Source organism: Vulpes lagopus, chromosome 11, assembly GCF_018345385.1.
Source record: "Vulpes lagopus strain Blue_001 chromosome 11, ASM1834538v1, whole genome shotgun sequence".
NCBI classification, from domain to species: Eukaryota; Metazoa; Chordata; class Mammalia; order Carnivora; family Canidae; genus Vulpes; species Vulpes lagopus.
Genome location: NC_054834.1, coordinates 9,979,030 through 9,998,968, shown reverse-complemented (window position 1 = coordinate 9,998,968; position 19,939 = coordinate 9,979,030). Strand labels below are relative to the sequence as shown.

The window sequence follows — 19,939 nt, the reverse complement described above, 5'->3', positions numbered from 1 at the left end:
TTTTCACCCTTAATTTAATATGGTATCAAATATACATTAAATTGGTCATCTTAGAAATAACTAAAAAGTATATTTATAGAGTTAAGAAGCAATTTAAATTTAATTATCTGAGTCTCTACCATCCTCTTTCCTACTCTGAATCCTATTTTCAGAGTTTATAGACAGTTCGTTCATTTTTTACCATAATAAGTAATCAGAAAAGAACTTTCCAGTGAGCCAAAATTTGCCTTTATCTTTTCTTCAATATTTTTAGTTTTAAATTCTAAACATTTTCTCCCAGTCTGTTGCTTATCCTTTCATTTTCATTTTTTTTTTTTTAGATATTATTTTTAAGTGATTTCTACACCCAAATGAGGCTAAAGCTTACAGCCTCGAGATCAAGAGACACATGCTCTACCACCTGAGTTAGCCAGGCACCTCTCATTTTCTTTTTGAAAGGGAAAAAAAATGTTTAACGTATGAACTCAATCCATTTGATACCTCTCAAAAGATGCAATACTTTTCTTCATTTATCAGTAAAAGAAGTTAGAAATCAACTTTAAGAAAACTCAGCAAATGGCGAACAAATGTCCTTGGAAGTCACAGTCACATACAGAGAAGAGAGGAGGGACAGATTGGATACCACCTGCCTTTATGAGATTCATTAAATACTGCCTACTCAAGGGTAGACAGAAAAGTCAGCTCTCAAAAAGGAATATGTGAGGCGTTTACTACACACCTTCCTAAGAGCACTTGGGCAGGAGTGGGGTGGGGAAGACATGTTTTCTAAACTAGATCTAGGTAATGGAATCAGTCTGTCTTCTACACCTTAAGGGCTGTCCGCTGGTTAATAACTTTGGTTTTTTGTTTTTTTTTTTTTAAAGATCAAAGAAAAACCAAACACATACCCCCAAAATGGAAGAGAAACAAATACCACCAAGATATCCTGGTTATTCTCCAGAGCAGAATCAGGGAACAGCTTGGGCAATCCAAAGTAGTCCATTAACAGTCATCACAAGTATGACTTGCTTTTTAAACAATGACAAAAACTTTTTTTTTTTTTTTGAAACAACAGATCAAAAACTAGTACTGATCACTTTTCTGACAATACAGAACTACTCAGAATTAATTAGTATCGGAGGCAAAGGGGCCAAACCGATGGGCCTAGTCTCACACAAGTGCATGTGGCAAGGTTCAGGGTATTAGTTGTGATTGGAAAGACAGATTTTAATTTTCCATCTTTAGTCTGATTTAAAAATGGCTTTAGTAGGATGTTACACCAGCTGTGCGGCAAGGGCTCTGGAGATAAGTTCATAGTGGCACACACCAGGAGCTCCTCTGGTTCCGGCTGTGGGGCAGCCAGTCTTGCATGGTCAAACACATTCTTTGGGCCTTTCTGTATGAGTTCAAAGCACTCCACATACTTGATAGCCCTCAAGCAGTCTCTGGAGTGATAGGCTTCTCTTTGTTCTTAAAGCTTCTCAGTAGTAGAGAGGTCATCTCTGAGATCAGTTTGGGTCCCAACAGCCAAGACAGGAGTCTTTGCACAGTGGTGAATTATCTCAGGCACTCAACTTTTCTTTCACATTTTGAATGAAGACAGAGAAAACAGTGAAAAACATAAAGTCCAAGAGTATGTGGCTCTCCACCAGTCATAACCATGACTACATAGTTGTCAAAAACAGTTGGTACATATTCAGATGGAAATACGCCGTGTAGGCTATCAGGAGATACGTCTTTCCAGCGACAGCATCGCCTACAGCAATGCACTTGTTTATTTGTCTGCAGTACTGAGACAGTTTTGTATCTATTTTGAAAATTTCAGATTTTGTGTTGACCTCTGCTTCTCCACTGGGACCTTTCTATAGAACTTTCACTTTCTTCTTCCACCTGCATCATTTTTTTAAAGTAACCTCCATACTGAGTATGGAGCTTGCTTAAAAAAGTCATGACCCCAAGATCAAGAGTCTTGTGCTCTACCAACTCAGCCAGCCAAGCCTCCTTCATTTTATTTTCTTAACTGTCGTTTATGTTTTGAAGGCAGAAAATACTTTTTAATTTTTTTAAAATTTGAGTATAGCTGATGCACAACAGTATATTAGTTTCAGCTGTACAGCATAATGATTCAACAAGTCTGTGTGATGCTTTGTTCACCACAAATGTAGCTACCACTTGTCATCATTATGGAATGAATAAATCACAGGAATAAAAGGCACACCATAGGAATATAATGGATAACGGTGTAATCATTTACTTAACTGTCTTTTAAGAGTGGAAGTTTCTAATTTTGTTGTCCAATTTATCAGTTTGTTCTTTTGTGGATTTTGCTTTTGATATTTCTAAGAAATCATTACTTAACCCAGGGTCACATGCCTAATCCAAGGCCACATGCCTAATTCTATGCTTTCTTCTAGAAGTTTTGCAATTTTAGGCTTTACATTTATGAATGGTCCAATTTGGGATGCCTGGGTGGCTCAGCGGTTGAGCATCTGCCTTTGGCCCAGGCCCTGATCCTGGATTCCTGGGATCAAGTCCTGCATCGGGCTCCTTACAGGGAGCTTGCTTCTCTTCCCTCTGCCTGTGTCTCTGCCTCTCTTTCTGTGTCTCTCATGAATAAATAAATAAAATCTTTTAAAAAAAACAAATAAATAAATAAATAAAATCTTTTTAAAAAACAAAAAAAAGAATGGTCCAATTTGAGGTAACTTTTGTATGGGTACTTACCTTTTTTTTTTTTTTTTTTTTTACATATGGATATCGTAATGGTTCCAATATCATTGTTGAAAAGACCATCCTTTCTTTTTTATTTATTTATTTATTTATTTATTTATTTATTTATTTATTTATTTATGATAGTCACAGAGAGAGAGACATAGGCAGAGGGAGAAGCAGGCTCCATGCACCGGGAGCCTGATGTGGGATTCGATCCCGGGTCTCCCGGATCAGACCATCCTTTCTTTTACTGCATTGCCTTTTGCACCTTTGTCAACAGGTGTCAAAAACTGAAGAACCCACTTTTCCACCAGCAGGTGAATGGATAAGCTAGTTGTAGTGTATCCATACAGTGGAGTCCTAGGCTTAATAGAAGGAAAAGAAGGGTTGCTGATACAGGCAACAACAGGGATACATCTCAGAACTATGTGGAGTGAAAGAAGCCTGAGGGATACATACTGCATAATTCTAGAAACTCTAGAAAATGCTAATTAGTCTATATAGAAAATATATCTAATTCAATGTATTAAGGAAAGTGGCAATAGAAGGGGAGATTTCAATGGGTCAGATTTTTAAATAGGTCCAGTTTATTATATGTTATACCTCAATAAAGCTGTTACAAATAAAATTTTTAAAATTTTATAGAATAACACTATAAACTTTTTTTTTAAAGATTTTATTTATTTGAGAGATAGTGTGAGCCAGAGAGGGAGCACTAGCATAGGTGGAGCGAGAGGGAGAAGCAGAGAGCTCAGTGTTGGGCTCGATCCCAGGACCCCCAGGATCATGACCTGACCTGAAGGGAACACTTAACCGACTGAGCTACCCAGGTGCCCCCACAGTAAACTTTTGTATCTAAAATTTTTCTTTCTTATTCCTTAATTTTTTCTTCATACTATAGCCTCCATTTTATTCTTCTTACTAAAAAATGGTGTGTAGGTCTCAACATAGCATTCAGAAAATGTGATCATTGTAAACTCCAGGTATACCTTCTACTTCTTTAAGTCCTTATGTCATGCCAGTTTCTATAGAGTCTTTTGTCTTTCCTTGGTACCATTGTTCAACTACCAACAACCCACTTTGTTATCCATTTAACTCAATGTCCACACATACTTCACTAGTAGAAACTGAAAAATGCAGAGGGTCAAGATACATAAGGTTTAAGGGGAGAAGTGTATAAAAGGAATGATCAGGGGCAGATGACAAAAGGAGACAAGTATTACAGAACTTAGATTTTAACCTTAGAGCACTATGGAGTCTTTGAAAATTTTAACTAACCCACGTCAAACTAATTTCCCTTTTAATGTGATAAGTGTGGTAGCATAAAAAGGCAGGCAGTATTAACAGTAAGGGGCTTTGTATCAGTCGCTTTGGTATTTTAGTTAATATATAGTTTTTTGGGGTGGCAGGGTCAAAGCTCTTCTTCCAGTACTTTAATTTTTCCCAGGCTTTGTACGTTATAGTTGCATCCCATCTACTGAAATATAACTAGCAATTCAGAGTTCAGAACTAACTGAATTTTCCTGCTTCTGCTTCTTGGATTTATGAGAATAACAACTATATTTAGGCTTAAGAATTTAGTCTACTGGAATAAAATAACAGGCTTCATGTATTCATCCTTACTGTTTTTCAGTATGAAGTCTTAAGAAAAAAAAGGGCATGTGAGAGGTTTTAGTATTTTATTTTTCTTCCTTTCAAACTTTGAGTCAATGTTCACTAATTTTGGTTAGATATGATTCTCTGTAAGGCACTACTGATTCTTGATGTCAGCAAGAGATGGCAAGAACCCAGAAAGGATAAAGGTAATTTATGAGCAGCAGCCAGTTTTCTGGCAACTGGAATGCTTTGTTGAAAAAGAGAGTTTATTATTAAAAGTTTCTTTGTCTTCATACAGCACCTGTCACTGCCCGTGTTTTTCAACACCTGGCTTAACACGAAACTACTAGAGAGCATATGAAACCAGTTCTTCAGGAGGTTAGTTGAACTCAGCCCTCCAGTATGATGGATTGGTGGCTGTGGAAGCCCAGAAGTAGGTACCAGTTCCTGGTAAACACGCTCAGCCCATCCCTTAACCTGAACCCTGGGTTTTGGGATAGAGTGAAAAAATGAGGATTAGAATACTGGCTTCAAAAGTCATTTGTGAATACGCAGTGATTTCGTGTCTGCTCTAACCACACTGACACAGACACATAGTTTCTGCTGGTTCATACCATCCTGGGATCCTGGGTCAGTTCCAGTTTTACCTCTGCCACAACTTTCTGCGGAATTTCTTGCAAGTGACTTAATTCTTCTTTCTTTTTATGAAAGATGAGAAGATTAGACTATTTTAAGACTTCCTTCTGTGAGTTTTCAGTGACATTCTATTTACTTAACATCTCACAGTGAAACTTTGAGGTAAGAATGAAAATAACTTGTTAAACCATATCACGTGTAAAATTGGAAGAAATAGGCTAGTATACTGAAGGGGATATTGTATTGGATGAGGTCCCTAGGTAAATCTCACTTTCTGAGGGGGTTGGACCTTCCAGATGTTCTCTCTGATTATCAGATTGTCCTCTATACTGAAGCCTGTGAGTCTTACATGATAATGAGACGCTGCAACTTTGCTTCTAACCCCCAGTTTGAATTTAGGTGCACATATTTAATGTTCTCATTTTAATATATTTTGAATTTTACCTAATGCCTTCTTCTCTCTTCTGTTGATTACATGGGTTTTCGCATTTGGCTTATTCATGTGACCATATTTTATTTATTGTATTCTAGCATTCTTAATATTAAGCTGTTAATATTTCTGGGATAAAACACATTTAGCTGGAAAAAGAAAACCATACTTAACTGTAATGTGTTCTTCTTTACTAAGAGGTAAAATCCAAGTATTTGTGTTTTATGATATGTCTCTTTATTAGTGAACTTGTAATGAGACTTTTTTTTTTTTGTATGATTATTGCTATTTTGGTACCACTGACTTTTATTACCCAAATGAAATGTTTTGGGTAGCTTTTCTCTGCTACCCATGAGAATTATCTTTTCATGTTTAAGAGAAATTACCTTTAAAACTGTCTGGATCCCAGGGCACCTAGGTGGTTCAGTGGATTCTGACTCATGATTTTGGCTCAGGTTATGATCTTGCCATTGTTGGGTCAGGCCCCAAGCCCCACATTGGGCTCTGTGCTCAGTGCAAAGTCCGCTTCAGATTCTTTCTCCTTCTCCCTCCCCCTCTGCCACCCTCCACTCATGCTCTTGCTCTCTCTGTCTCTCTCTCTCAAATGAATAAATAAAATCTGTCTCAAATGAATAAATAAAATCATCATAGAGTACATATAAAACAAACAAAAACTGTCTCGGGCTCAAGCCTTGTGGAGAGGTCATTCTTGCCAGTTTCTTCCATAATGATAGTAAAGTTTAGATGGTAAACACTTAGGATCTATATTTTTTAAAGTCCTAGATTCATACCAGCAGTGTGACTTTGGACACCTGTTAAAACTCTGTGTGACTGAGCTGTAAAATGTGGGTAATGGTTTTAATGTCCTTTAATAGTCTCGAGATTAATCAAGTAGTTGAAAAAATGTCTAATATAAATACTCAATAGATGAAAATATTTTCCTCCAATGTTATTGTCTTATCTCCAGGTATTTTTTTAATTGTCCTTTCCCCCCCCCTTTTTCCTACTTTCCTTGGAATTTTTCTCCCAGCTTCTTTCTTTCTTTCTTTTTTTTTTTTTTTTAAGATTTTATTTATTTGACAGAGAGAGAGAGAGAGCACAAGCAGGCCGAGTAGGAAAAAAAGAGGCAGACTCCCATCTGAGCAAGGAGCCCCACACAGGGCTTCATCCCAGGTGCCCCTCTCCCAGCTTCTTGAACCATGTTTGGCTGAATGCTCTGTAAGATAGTCCTAGAAGAACATAAAAATTTAAAAATATTAACCTTAGGTAATAGGACCACACAGGTAAACTTTCCCCTTGTCCCTTTACTCTCCCAAGTTTTATATGATGAGTACATGTTACTTTTTATAATCATCATGAAAAACTGAGTGAATGAGGAGCTCATGTCTCACCAGTGTGTATGCATGTGTGCATGCACACGCACGTACGTGTGCACAGGAGGGTGATCAACGCTAATGATAACACTAAGAGTACTTAACAGGGGCGACTGGGTGGCTCAGCGGTTGAGTGTCTGCTTTTGGTTCAGGGAGTGATCCTGGGGTCCTGGGATCAAGTCCTGAGTTGGGCTCCCCACAGGAAGCCTGCCTGTCCCTATCCCTTGTCTGTGTCTCTCTTTCTGTGTGTCTCTCATGAATAAATGAATAAAATCTTTAAAGAAAAAAAAAAAGAGTACTCAACAGCATTTGCGATAACCCTCGGAAATGAGTCTGTAGTAAACAGATTTGCAATGGAAAATTTAGTTGATAAATACTCAAGTTGTTATTAAACCTAAGTTCAGATTGGATATTTCTTATATTCACTGTTAGAATTTTTAAAAAAGAATTTTTTTAAAAATTAAAAACAGTGATATCTCTTTTCTTTTTGCTGTGCCTTACTTACACAGTAAGCATCATAGAGCACATACCAAAAGCTTAATGTGATTAGATGGATTCCTGGTGCCATGTATAATATCAAGTCAGAATTTCAGAGGTTACCAGTTTACATTTTCTTTCTTTCTTTCTGTGTTTTGAATGACTCCCTGTTATTATTTAAAAAGAATTGGCCGTAAAGAATTGGCTGCTGGCCCTCCCCTCTGCCCTGCAGCTACCTGCTGCCTTCTCTTCATCCAGCATAGCCCTACTGCACTCTGACCGCCCCACATGCTGTCTGGGTTCAGTACGGCCTTCCACCCAGGTCTCGCTCTGCAGCCTCCTCCAGATCCAGCTCATGGTGGACCCTTGTGGAAATAGGGTCTTCAAATCCCATCCTGGGAGTCCCCAAAGTCTTTAAGAGAGACACCAACAGAAAAAAGATGAATCTGGGAGTTGGTGCCTACCGAGATGATAATGGAAAGCCTATGTGCTCCCCAGCATCCAGAAGGCAGAAGCCCAGACTGCTGCAAACAGTATGGACAAAGAATACCTACCCATTGTGAGACTTGCTGAATTTTGTAAGGCAGCTCCAAAACTAGCCCCAGGAGAGAACAACTAAAGGTTGAAAAGCAGCAGATATGTCACCCTGCAGACTATTTCTGCAACTAGGGCCTGAGGACTGGAGCCAATTTTCTGCAAAGGTTTTTTTAAGTTCAGCCGAGGTGTCTTTCTGTCCAAACCACCCTGGGGAAATCACGCACCCATCTTCAGGGATGCTGGCATGCAGCCACAAGATTAATTGATACAATAACCCCAAGACTTGCAGCTTTGACTTTACAGGCTCTGTGGAGGACATTTTGAAAATGCCACAACATTTTCTCCTGCTTTCCTGTCTGAGCCCACTGCCCCATGGGAGTGGACCCTCGCCATGAGCCGTAGAAGGAAGTGGCAACAGTGATGAAAAGGAACAGTCTCTTGACGTTCTTTGACATGGCCTCCCAAGGCTTTGCCAACAGTGATGGCAACAAAGATGCCTGGACTGTATGCCACTTCGTGGAACGGCATTAATGTTGGTCCCTGCCAGTCCTATGCCAAGATCATGGGCCTGTCTGGTGAGCACATGGGAGCCTTCACTGTGGTCAGCAAAGATGCTGATGAAGCCAGAAGGGTGGAGTCACAGTTGAAGATCTTGATCTGTCCCATGTATTCCAGCCCTTCCCAATCAGTGGAGGCCAGATTGCCTCGACCACCCTGACCAGCCCTGACCTACAAAAACAGCGGTGGCAGGAAGTAAAAGGCTTGGCTGACCAAGTCCCGATCATGTGGACTCAGCTGGTCTCCAGCCTCAAGAAGGGAGGGCTCCTTCCACACCGGCAGCAGCACATCACTGACTGCACTGCCATGACTGCCATGTTCTATTTCAGGGGACTAAAGCTTGAGCTGGTGGAGAGGCCAAGGAGTTCTTCATCTGCATGACAAAGGATGGACACACCCCCGCGGCAAGGGGCTTCCTTGCCCAAGCCTTTCTCCAGGTCACTGAGTAATTTCCCTGGGAGAGGGACCAGAGCCGACCTTCCTGTCTACAGCCTCCACTGTTGTGAGATTCACACGGAAGAAGAAGGAGGGTGGATGGTGGCAAGCAGGTCATTCTTTCAACCACAGTACTTAAACACTCAACCACTGAATAAGTTTCTCAGAAAAGAACATGTAGTGAAATAGGGCAGAGGCATCTGTGGTGGGTGTCTGAACTTTGTGGCTCAAAACCAAGCTCCTGCTCATCCTTTAACTCCAGCTATTCCAGAAGAGCTTACAAGAAAGACATGGCCCAAAAAACCCCATCGATCATGCCATTGTGAAGTTCCAGAAGCTTTAACTGCAGCACATTATGGTGTTGGGGACACCTCTGTAGATCCAGCATGAGAATAGCACCTACGAGAGGCGTTGCGGGAAGACCTGGCTCTAACATTAGCAGGCAGCCTCGTGTTTGTCCGCTCGTGATTGAGCAAGCTTATCCACACACCTCGTTACAGAAATCTGTTTCATGAAAACCAGCAAGCGTGCTGCCGCTGCAGCCAGGGAAATAAAAGATGCTGTTTCCTGTCTTATTTAAGAAAAAGAAAAAGCTCTGCTGTTTAATGCTTTTGGGCATTTTAATGTTCTTCTCTTCTCCCTTCGCGTTGCTGTTCTTTCCCTTTGGCACAGAGGTTTATAACTAACCTCAATTTTCATCCTGTTCTACTGCTCGATTGACCATCAACCCCAGCCTATAGGGGTTAGTTCAGCATCCTCTTCAGTGATTGTCTCCTGTCGGGATGCTCCCTCTGCCTGGTTGGACCTCTTCCTCCATTCAGTGCAGTAGTTGAGTCTCTCATCTCACATCAGCAGCAGGCAGGGCAGGGCAGCACCAGGGCAGAGGAGTATCTGGGCTTTGATTTTAACCTGTGTGTGCTGACGGCTGGACTCAGGCTTCACCCTTTGGAAAGATCACCACCGTCTGCTCCAATCATGTAGACTTATTACAGCCTGGTTTCTCTGTTATAATAAAGTTCTATAGTCCCCCCGCCCCAAAAAATAAAAAGCATTGGCTATTCAACCACATTTCCATAAAATAGAAACTCAGCAAGTGATCAATTAAAGACTATAGTAGAGGTTTGTTGGTACAAAGGGAATTTCTCTTTATTGCTGTAGAGTTCATCTGTCCTGTTTCATGGGGTGCCTGGGTGGCTCAAGCTGTTAAGCATCTCCCTTCAGCTCAGGTTATGATCCTGAGTCCAGGATCAAACCCCACATTGGGCTCCCTGCTCAGCAGGGAGTCTGCTTCTCCCTCTCCCCCTCTGCCCACTTGTACGTGCGTGCTCTCTCCCCCCCCCCCAAATAAATAAAATCTTTTTAAAAAATAAATTCCTGGTTTATAAAAATAGTTTCAGTACTTAATTTGCAGAGCATGACTGATCACTATGGCCCTTATAAATTCTTACTTTTAGCCAACCTGTCTCAGTGCTATGAAGAAAACATTAAAAAAAAAAAAATCACTTCACTTCTCTATAGCAGTGAAGACTACTGGCTCTCCTTTCTCTTTTCTCCCGCTTGTGCCTCACTCCTACTCCTTTTCTGTGCCAGATATTGTCTAATCTTAACTTTTTCCTTATTTATGATGATTTGGCCACTCATTTCAGAAAACCTATTTAGTCTTAAAATTGGTACTGAATAATTGTTTTCTTTAAAACTGAGGCTGATTTGGGGTGCCTGGGTGGCTCAGTTGGTTATCTGCCTTTGGCTCAGGTCATGATCCCGGGGTTCTGGGATTGAGCTCCGTGTCAGGGCCCAGGGATCATTCCCTGTTCAGTGGGGACTCTGTTTGTCCTTCTCCTGCCTCTCCCCCCACCCCCAACACCCTAACTCGTGCACTCTCAATTGCTCTCTCTCAAATAAGTAAATAAATACATGATCTTTTAAGACTGAGGCTAATTTTAATTAGATGACTTTGAGATTTTCATAATTCCTGAATTTGAAATATTTTGGAATTTCAAATAAGCCAACTGAGGATTTTAACTCAGGTTGTAGTGAAAGCCATAGACTCACTCATCTATATCTCCAGCTCCCAGTGAAAAGACAGAGGAAAATAAAATTTACAGACAGAAGTTTGTAAATTCATAACAGCATTGAGAATGAGAACAGATGGAGTGACCATCAGCAAAGCAGAGGCTTTCCAGGTTTTAGAAGACAGAAAGCAGATGGCATTGATGGGTGAACCAGGATAGAGGAAGCCCCAGGCCAGCGTACCCATGAGGAAAGCTGCAAGTGGAATCTCTTCTTCCCCATAGATTGCTGAAGAGACTTTAAGCTGAGGCAGTAGGAACAGAGCAGAAGAGATGATAGGACAAGGTATTATATATGTGTATATTAAGAGCTAACTGGATATCCTACCCACATACCAGCCCATACAAGGGTTGCAGTAACATTGGTTCCTGTGCTAATTTTGGAAATCTACTTTTGAAAAAAGTTTCTTTTTAAACTCTCATTTTGAGAAGGACTGGGAGTTCCAGTGAGTGTTAGTGACTGAAGGTAAACCTCTGCTTGTTTTGGTTTTTGGAGAAGAATCTAACCTGGCAACCTGTTCCTTGCCTATGAACCTTGAAGTGAGCTCCTCTGTAAAAATGCCAGTGAACGTGAAGTCTCCAGATCTGTCATGGGAAGGAGATCTAGTCACCACCAGAAAAACCTGCTTTGCTGGACTGAGGAAGCTAGAGGAAGAAAGCCTAGCCAGTGGTGACTTGAAATTAAATAAAATGTAGTATGCTATTATTGCCAGATTAGTATAGGATGTGAATTAACAATTCACAAAATAACTAAGTAAATGGAAAAAATATTCACCCTTTTCATGTAATCAAAGATGGAATAGAAATAACCATGAGATCTTTTTTCTGATATAAAAGCAGATTTTTTTAAAAGAATTCTGATTGCTTAATATGAATGTTGTGAACAGTTAATTATACAGTCCTATTGAAAAGGAGTTTAATATTATGTCTGCTAAACCTTAAACAGTCCATTCATTCATCTGTTTCTTGGAGTCTACCTCATGAAAGCATTTTAAATGTAGAAATAGATGGTCATTGATCGTTACACTGAATAATTCTAACCGGCTATAACATTTTATATTACAGGTCTTGGTAAGTAAGCTTCTATAATACATCTACAGAATGACATACTAAATAGCCATTAAGAATTATAGCCAGGAAATCAATAGAACAACCCAGAAGAACAAGTATGACTTAAGTGGAAAGGGATGCAGAAGGCAAACTTGTGTGTTTATAACCTCTTCCTATGGTGTCTCAGTACTTGATTGTGAGATCCTTGAAGTCAGGGATCCAGACTTGCTTATCTTTGTGCCCACCCACTACTGCCCCCCACCCCATGCCTTAGCATGGGACCTGACCCTCAGTAATTATATGTTGGCTCAGAAGATGGGCATAGGAAAAAACAGGAAGGAAATCCAAAAATAAGCCAAAAGATGAGAGAAGCCACTTTACACAGAGAGCTAACTTACTAATGAAACATGCATTAAGAAGTGGAATTTAACAGATGTCTTCATGTGAACTTAAATTCCTTAAAAATATTTCATGTGCTAATGACTGTTTACTGTTAAACTTTTTGTCAGTATTTCTTCTAATATCTAGGGTTTTTTTTTTTTTTTTTGAAATTTATTTCAGAGAGAGAGAGCAAGAGAGCATGCGCATATAGGGGGAGAGGGACAGAGGGCTAGAGAAAGAAAAACTCAAGCAGACTCTGCACTGAGTACAGAGCTTGACCCTGGCGCAATCCTATAACCCCAAGATCATGACTGGAGCCAAAACCAAGAGTTGGTCACCTGACCATGCCACCCAGGCACCCCTCTAATACCAAGGTTTGATATAAGTCTTATTTAGTTGAACAATTTTTAAGCAGGATCATTTAGATATAATTAGTTCAATTATTTTTTCTGGTTGCATTTTTTAAATTAGCAAAGCTTCCATAGACAGTATGAAGTTCATAAATCTATAAACAAGAGAAACTATAACAGTGTATATTATTTATATTTATATTTATACACACACACACACATATATATTTAATTTATAGCTCACACACAGTAGAACCTAAAGCAAATATAAGTTGCCCAAATTATACTTTTTTGTTAGAGCTGTTAAGCATCCAGGCTCTGAATATTATTTTTTTATCCAATTTTGTAGCTGGTAAATTCAGTAAATAACACTTAATGTATTTAATTTTCAGATAAGTAACATTCTCATGGTTCAAAATTCAAATGATTACTTTCTGTTGTGTATCCTTCCAGAGTTAGCATAGGAATACAGAAGCAATATGTATATTCTTTATAATAATTATTTGCTGTTTTCCTAATAAACTACATAATCTTATTTCAGAAGCACATTTAGGTGTTCAAAGACAGATGTTAAAATAGCTGTAGATAGTGATTTACAGCTATTTTACTCTTTTACCTTTCGGGTTCCACCCTGTTATTTATTTCTCAGCATTACTGAATCAAGTCATGAAGTGGTAACAAAACCACTGAGGCCAGGGTGGAAAAAACACTTATATTTGGGCTATACTTAGATTCTTATTTTAAATTATTTTGATCTATTAAAAGATCAGTATTGATTTCCATAATTTCCTTTCATGAATTCTCACCACCTACCCCTCCCCACCACAAAAAGCTGCTTGTTCCTCTTCTTTTTTCTTACCCATGTCCATTCTAAGCAGAAAGTTGGGTGGTTTGGGTTGAACTTTTCCTTTCCTTCACCTCTCATATCTAATCTGTCCCCATATTGAGTGTCTCTTGAATCCATCCACACCCTCTCCCTGGTCCACAGTCAAGTCCACGTGGGCCTGTAGCCTTCCAGCCATCTGCCTGCCTCTGAGTCATAGTCTCTCGCTTCAAAACTCCTGGTGGGTCTCCACTGCTTGGAGGACAGGAATCTAAATCCCTAGTACATAAAGTTCTGTTTCTGTCCCTTTTTACTTCTGGCTTCATCTCTCACTCTCGCTCTGGGAGTCACCTAGTCAGCTAATGCTTTGTCTTTCAAGTCTCACCCTTCCTCATTTGTTCTAGAGAATTTTTGTTAGTTTTAACTGCTGCAAGGGCTTTACCTTTGTGGTGCTGTTAGTAATTTTGCCCTGGGCTGAATATATGCTGCATATAAAGGTAGGATCTTCTAAAAAGATGAATGTTTATTTCCTATACTTACCATATTAGACATCTTACATAATGCTGTTTTGTTCATGTTAACTTTGGCTTTGCAAATGAGCAGAGACCCAGGGAGATAAAGTAATTCGAGCCTTCGTGATTTTAAGGGTGTAATTTGATATCTCTCATGTTTGGCAAGTCATATAAATTTATGCGACAAGGCAAAATGTTAGACCATCTTTAAGCAGTTTCCAGCTACTGTACCCTTATAACAGTATTATTTTCCTTAGTTCAGTCTTTATTGTAATTTTGTATCCTCCTTATTCAGTGCAGCTTGAATTGGAAAATATTATGTTGTTACATTTCAAAAATAAAACAGTGCCTCAGGGACTTTCTAACTTGGATGTTGATTGTATACTTTAAAATGAAGATCTCCTATGAGTTTAGGGTGTCAGTTACTACTAATGTTATTTATTATTTCACCTGGACTTCTTCCACCTTCTCTTTTTCATAATGACTAATTAATAAGGTTTTGCTTATAAATATTCAAAACAGTAGTTTCTCTTGTCATTTAAAATTTGTCATAGATTTATTGGAATTCCAAAAGTATGAAATAAAAAAAATATGATTGGACTTCATCAAAATTGAAAGCTTCTTCTCTTCAAAAAACAGGTAAGGAAAATGAAAAGATAAGCTACAGATAGAAAATATTTCTTATAAGGGCTTTTATACAAGAAAATATAGAGAACTCTTACAACTCAAACTCACTGAAAAAACAAAAACCCAATTTTTAAAAATGGGCAAAAGATTTGAACACCAAAGACATATAGATGGTAGACAACCACATGAAAAGATGCTCAGTATGATTAGTTTTTAGGAAAATTATAACCACAGTGAAATACTGTTACTCAAACTATTAGACTGACAGTTCCCGGATAGAAAGCAACTAAAAATCATATACATGTTAGTGGAAATGGAGAAGGGCATAGCAACTTGGAAAACATATTTAAACATGAAATTACCATGCAGTTTAGCAGTCTCTTTCCTAGATATTAACCCAAGAGAAGTGGAAACACACACACATACACATATATGCGCGCACACACACAAACTTGTATGTTTATAGCTTCTTAATCTTTAACATATTTTAAATGGAAACAACCCAAATAAATGTAGATGGAGAAGCAAATTGTGCTACTTCCAGACAATTGAGTACCATCCAACATTAAAAAAAGATGTATGCACTACTGGTACATGTAACAATATGGATGTATCTCAAAAACCATAGCTAAGAAAAAGAAACCAGGCACAGAAGTCTATATGTATAATATGGTCCATTTATATAACGTTCTGGAAAAGGTGATAGGAACTAAAGTTGGATCAGTGGCTGCCAGGGGATGGGGTCAGAAGGGAAGCATGACTGCAAAGGGGTAAGAGGAACCTTTTTGGGGGAATGGAAATGTTACGTATCTTGATTGTGGTTGGTTACATGACTATACATTTATCCAAATTCATTAAAAAGGTGATTCTATTGTATTTAAACCAAACTGCCTTTGAAGAAAAGTTAAAGCCAGGTTTCAACATCAGAAATTATCTTCACAATTTTTTTTAAAGATTGATTGATTGAGCCTGACATGAGGCTCACTCCCAGCACCCAGAGATCATGACCTGAGCTGAACGCAGATGCTTAACCACCTGAGCCACCCAGGCCCCCATATCTTCACAAAATTAAGGGTAAAGAAAACTCTAGGACATAGATCGGAGGACTCCTAAATCAGGTCCTTTGTCTCTTGATTTAGTGGTCTTTTTTTTTTTTTTAATAAATTCTTATATATTAAAGAAATAGTAGTCTTTTTCATTACCAGATTTTGTGCCTTTACCAACATACAATCTTCTTGCCCCCAAAACAGGATCTTATTTTCATTTATTTGAGTCACCCTTTATAAAGTTACCTAGGTACATTATTAAATTCTCATGTATATCTAAGACCATTTTGTTAATCTTATTCTGTTATGTACCCTTTGTGAAAGCTGTTGTAAATTCAGGCTTTTCTTCCATTTTATATATAAACTTTTTTAAAAAATCGTTAGACATTTGGTTGTTTCCCGTTTTGGCTACTGTGAATAAAACTGAACATTCTTGTACAAGTCTTTGTGGACATATGTCTTCATGTCACGTATCTAATTGTAGGAGTAGAACTTTGGGTCGTAGGATATGTGTATGTTTAGCTTTTTGAGAAATAGCCACTTTTGAAAATGTGCCATTCTTTTTTTTTTTTTAAGATTTTATTTATTCATGAGACACAGAGAGAGAAAGAGAGAGAGATAGAGAGAGGCAGAGACACAGGCAGAGGGAGAAACAGGCTCCATGCAGGGAGCCTGATGTGGGACTGGATCCTGGGACTCCAGGATCATGCCCTGGGCCAAAGGCAGGCGCTAAACCGCTGAGCCGCTGAGGGATCCCCGATTGTACCATTCTTATACTTCCATCAGCAAAGCATAAGAGTTCTCATAGTTCAACATCCTTGCCTACATTCAATATTGTCTTTTTAACTTTAACTTCTAGTGGGCATGAAGTAGGATATCCTTGTCACTTTAATTTGAATTTCCGTCTGATGTGGAGCAACTTATTATGAACTTTTTGGCCAAAGAAATACCTTTTATGAAGTATTTATGAAGCTCAAGTATTATGCCCAGTTTTTATTGGGTTGCTTATATTTTTTCATTAATTTGTTGGAGTTATCTATTCTGGATGCAAGCCCTTTTACAGACATATATATTGTGAATATTTTTTCCCAGCCTGTAGCTTACCATTTAATTTTCCTAACAATCTCTTCTGATGAGCAGAGGATTTTAGTTTTAATAGTTCAGTTTTTCAGTTGTTGTTTTTTGTTTTTTGGGGTTTTTTTTTTTTTGTACTTAATATATTTTGTGTCTTCTCTAAGAAGTCTTTTTTCTCCCTCAGGGTCTCAAAGGTATTTTCCTATTTTCTGAAAATTTCATACATTAGCTTAACATTTGAGTCTTTCATACATGTCAAATTAATTTTTTGGTGTAGTGTGAGACACGCATAGAGGTTCTTTCCTCCCAAGGTTTATACAATTGTTCTAGGACCATTTGTTGCAAAGATTGTCATTCCCACCATCTAACTGCTTTGACCCCTTCTCCCATTGTACATTCTAACTGGTTCTTTGAAAAAAATTCTATTTTGGGGGATCCCTGGGTGGCTCAGCAGTTTAGCGCCTGCCTTTGGCCCGGGGCGCAATCCTGGAGCCCCGGGATCGATTCCCACGTCGGGCTCCCTCTTCCTGTGTCTCTGCCTCACTCTCTCTCTATGTCTATCATAAATAAATAAAATCTTAAAAAAAAAAAGAATTCTATTTTTTATATAACAAAAAGTTATTAAGAATCATCTATCCTTTGAAATCTCGTTAGAGCAGTTTTTCAGTTGATTCCTTTGACTTAAATGTTACCAATTAATGATCATTTACTCCTTATATCTCTTTCTGATATCATCAGGTGCTACTTCCAGGACAATGCAAAAGAGTGATGGTACTGGGCATTCTTATCTTATTCCTGACAAAAGCGTTAATGGAAATGCTTTTATTTTATCCTGAAGCATGATGAGATTTTTTTAGGGTTTAGTTTTAAGGTCACCAGTTTCTGTATTAAGTGAGTACCAATAAATTTCTACTTTATTGTGTTTTTATAAGTAGTGGACTTTGAATTTTATCAAATATTCTAGACCTTATAAATATACTAATACAATTATTTTCATCTATTAATATGAGGAATTATATTGACCTCCTAAAATATAAAGCTATTCTTGCAATATCTGGTTGAACCCCACTTGGTCACTTTGGTTTATTCTTTAACGTGCTGGATTCTATATGGTAACATTTTTTATTTAAAGTTTTGCCCTGTATTCACATGATAGGTCAGTTAATCTACATTTCCTTTAGTCTCTTTGTTAAGACTTCATCAGTGTTAACCTAGACCTCTGAGGATAATTGGAAACATTCTCTGAAACATTAAATAGTATTGATAATACCCGTTCTTTATTTTTTAAAAAGATTTTATTTATTTGAGAAATAGCGAGAGAAAGTGCACAAGCAGGGAGGAGTGGGAGAAGCAGGCTCCCCGCTGAGTAGGGAGCCCAGTGGTTGGTGGGGCTCGATCCCAGGACCCTGAGATCATGACCTGAGCTGAAAGCAGCCACTTAACTGATTGAACCACCTGGGTGCACCAGTTCCTTCACCCATTCCTGAAGTGGCTGGAAAATTGTACCAGTGGTATTATTTGTGCCTGGTATAAACCTAAATACTCTTAAATCCCTTTCAAAAAAGAATAGTATATCTTGTTTCCTTACTCAAGTATACTCTAACTCTTCTAAAATTGTTAATTTTATACTAAATTCCTGGTGGGGTTTTTTTTGTTTTGTTTTGTTTTTGTTTTTACTGAGCAGATACTCTTAATGCAGATAGGGAGTGTCATGGATGAGTTGTCTGTATGAAATACTTTACAGGGCCTCCTGGGTGGCTCAGTGGTTGAGCATCAACCTTAGGCTCAGGTCGTGATCCCGGAGTCCTAGGATTGAGTTCCCCATTAGGCTCCCTACTGCCTATCTCTTACTTCTCCCTCTGCCTATCTCTCTGCCTTTCTCTGTGTGTCTCTCATGGATGAATATAAAATCTTTAAAAAAAAATACTTTTTAAAAAAGATTTATTTATTTATTTATTTATTTATTTATTTATTCATTCATTCATTCATTCATTCATTCATTCGAGAGAGACACAGGCAGAGGGAGAAGCAGGCTTCATGCAAGGAGCCCGACGCTGGACTCGATCCCAGGTCTCCAGGACCACACCCCGAGCTGAAGGAGGTGGTAAACCGCCTAGCCACCCGGGCTGCCCGAAAAGAAATAATTTTTTGAGAATGAGTCACTAATTTGACGTCTACCTACTTGTGATTAGTAATGGTTTGATAGGAACTAAACTTTAGTGATCATAAACCTTTAATGCAGTTTTGAAATTGGAGGGGAAGTAAATACTTCATTTAACCTCTTTATTACAAGGAATCTCTCATTAAGTTTACAGCTGATATTTTTTTTAGACTAAAGCCTAATAAAAGTGCCTTTATTAGGAAAGTCTAAAGACAATAATGAACTCTGGAAATATGAAGATTGTTAGCATTTTCGGTTTTGGTGGGCAGAGAGTGTTTGATATCTTACTTGGTAAGAGTATTCTCTATTCAGTATTGGAGAGCTAGATTGATTGATTGTTAGAAAGTTTCTTGAAGTTGAAAATACAGAGCAGAATTTGGATTGAAGATTTGTGGTCTGAAGCACCTTGACCCCCTTTCTGTAGGTGGTAGGCTGAATAAACCCAAGATATCTATACCTAATCCCTGGAATCTGTGAATGTTACTTTCTATGGCTAAAGGAACTTGATTAAATTAAGGCTCTTGAGGGGCACCTGGGTGGCTCAGTCAGTTAAGTGTCCGCCTTCAGCTCAGGTCATAGTCCTGGGGTCCTGGAATCAAGCCCCAGGTTGGGCTTCCTGCTTACTGGGAAGTCTGTTTCTTCCTTTCCCTTTCCCCCCTCCACTCTTTTTTCTCTCCTTCCCCGAAACAAAAATCTTTTTAAAAAGTCAATTAAGGATCTTAAGATGGGATGCTTATTCTAGAGAATTTGGCCTGAAGTGTAATCACAAGTATGCTTTAAGAGGGAGGTAGAGAAGGTTTTGACTACAGTAGAAGAGAAGGCGATATGACCACAGAAGCAGGGATTGTAATGATTCAGCCAAGGGATTTAATTTTTTTTTTTTTTTTTTTTGCAAAGGGATTTAAGACCGTTTAAGGGCCAAGGAAAGCCAGTCTCTAAAAACTGGAAAAAGCAAAGAACAGATTCTTCCCTGGAGCCTCCAAAAGGAATCTGCCCAACTGACACCTTGATTGAGCCTTAAGACTCATTTTGGATTTCGGCAGCCATAACTGTAAGACAATAAATGTATGTTGTTTGAAGCTACTATAGGTTTGTGGCGGTTTGTTACAGCAG

At 38.6% G+C, this 19,939-nt stretch overlaps 1 protein-coding gene and 2 pseudogenes across 3 annotated transcripts in view; 2 read left to right on the top strand and 1 right to left on the bottom strand.

Annotated features, from left to right (window-relative positions):
• Positions 1 to 19,939, top strand: part of RALA (RAS like proto-oncogene A) — a 73,185-nt gene that overhangs the window by 28,724 nt on the left and 24,522 nt on the right. The window contains exon 2 of one of the 3 annotated variants that reach the window (XM_041722159.1): positions 19,724 to 19,877. The exons of 1 other annotated variant lie outside the window; for it this stretch is intronic. The gene's annotated coding sequence lies outside the window, so the exon portion shown is untranslated. Of the gene's footprint in view, positions 1 to 19,723; positions 19,892 to 19,939 lie in introns of all 3 variants that reach the window. One more of the 3 variants, XM_041722160.1, reaches the window with a different exon arrangement.
• Positions 1,029 to 1,929, bottom strand: LOC121501685 (annotated as a pseudogene).
• Positions 4,455 to 8,747, top strand: LOC121501684 (annotated as a pseudogene).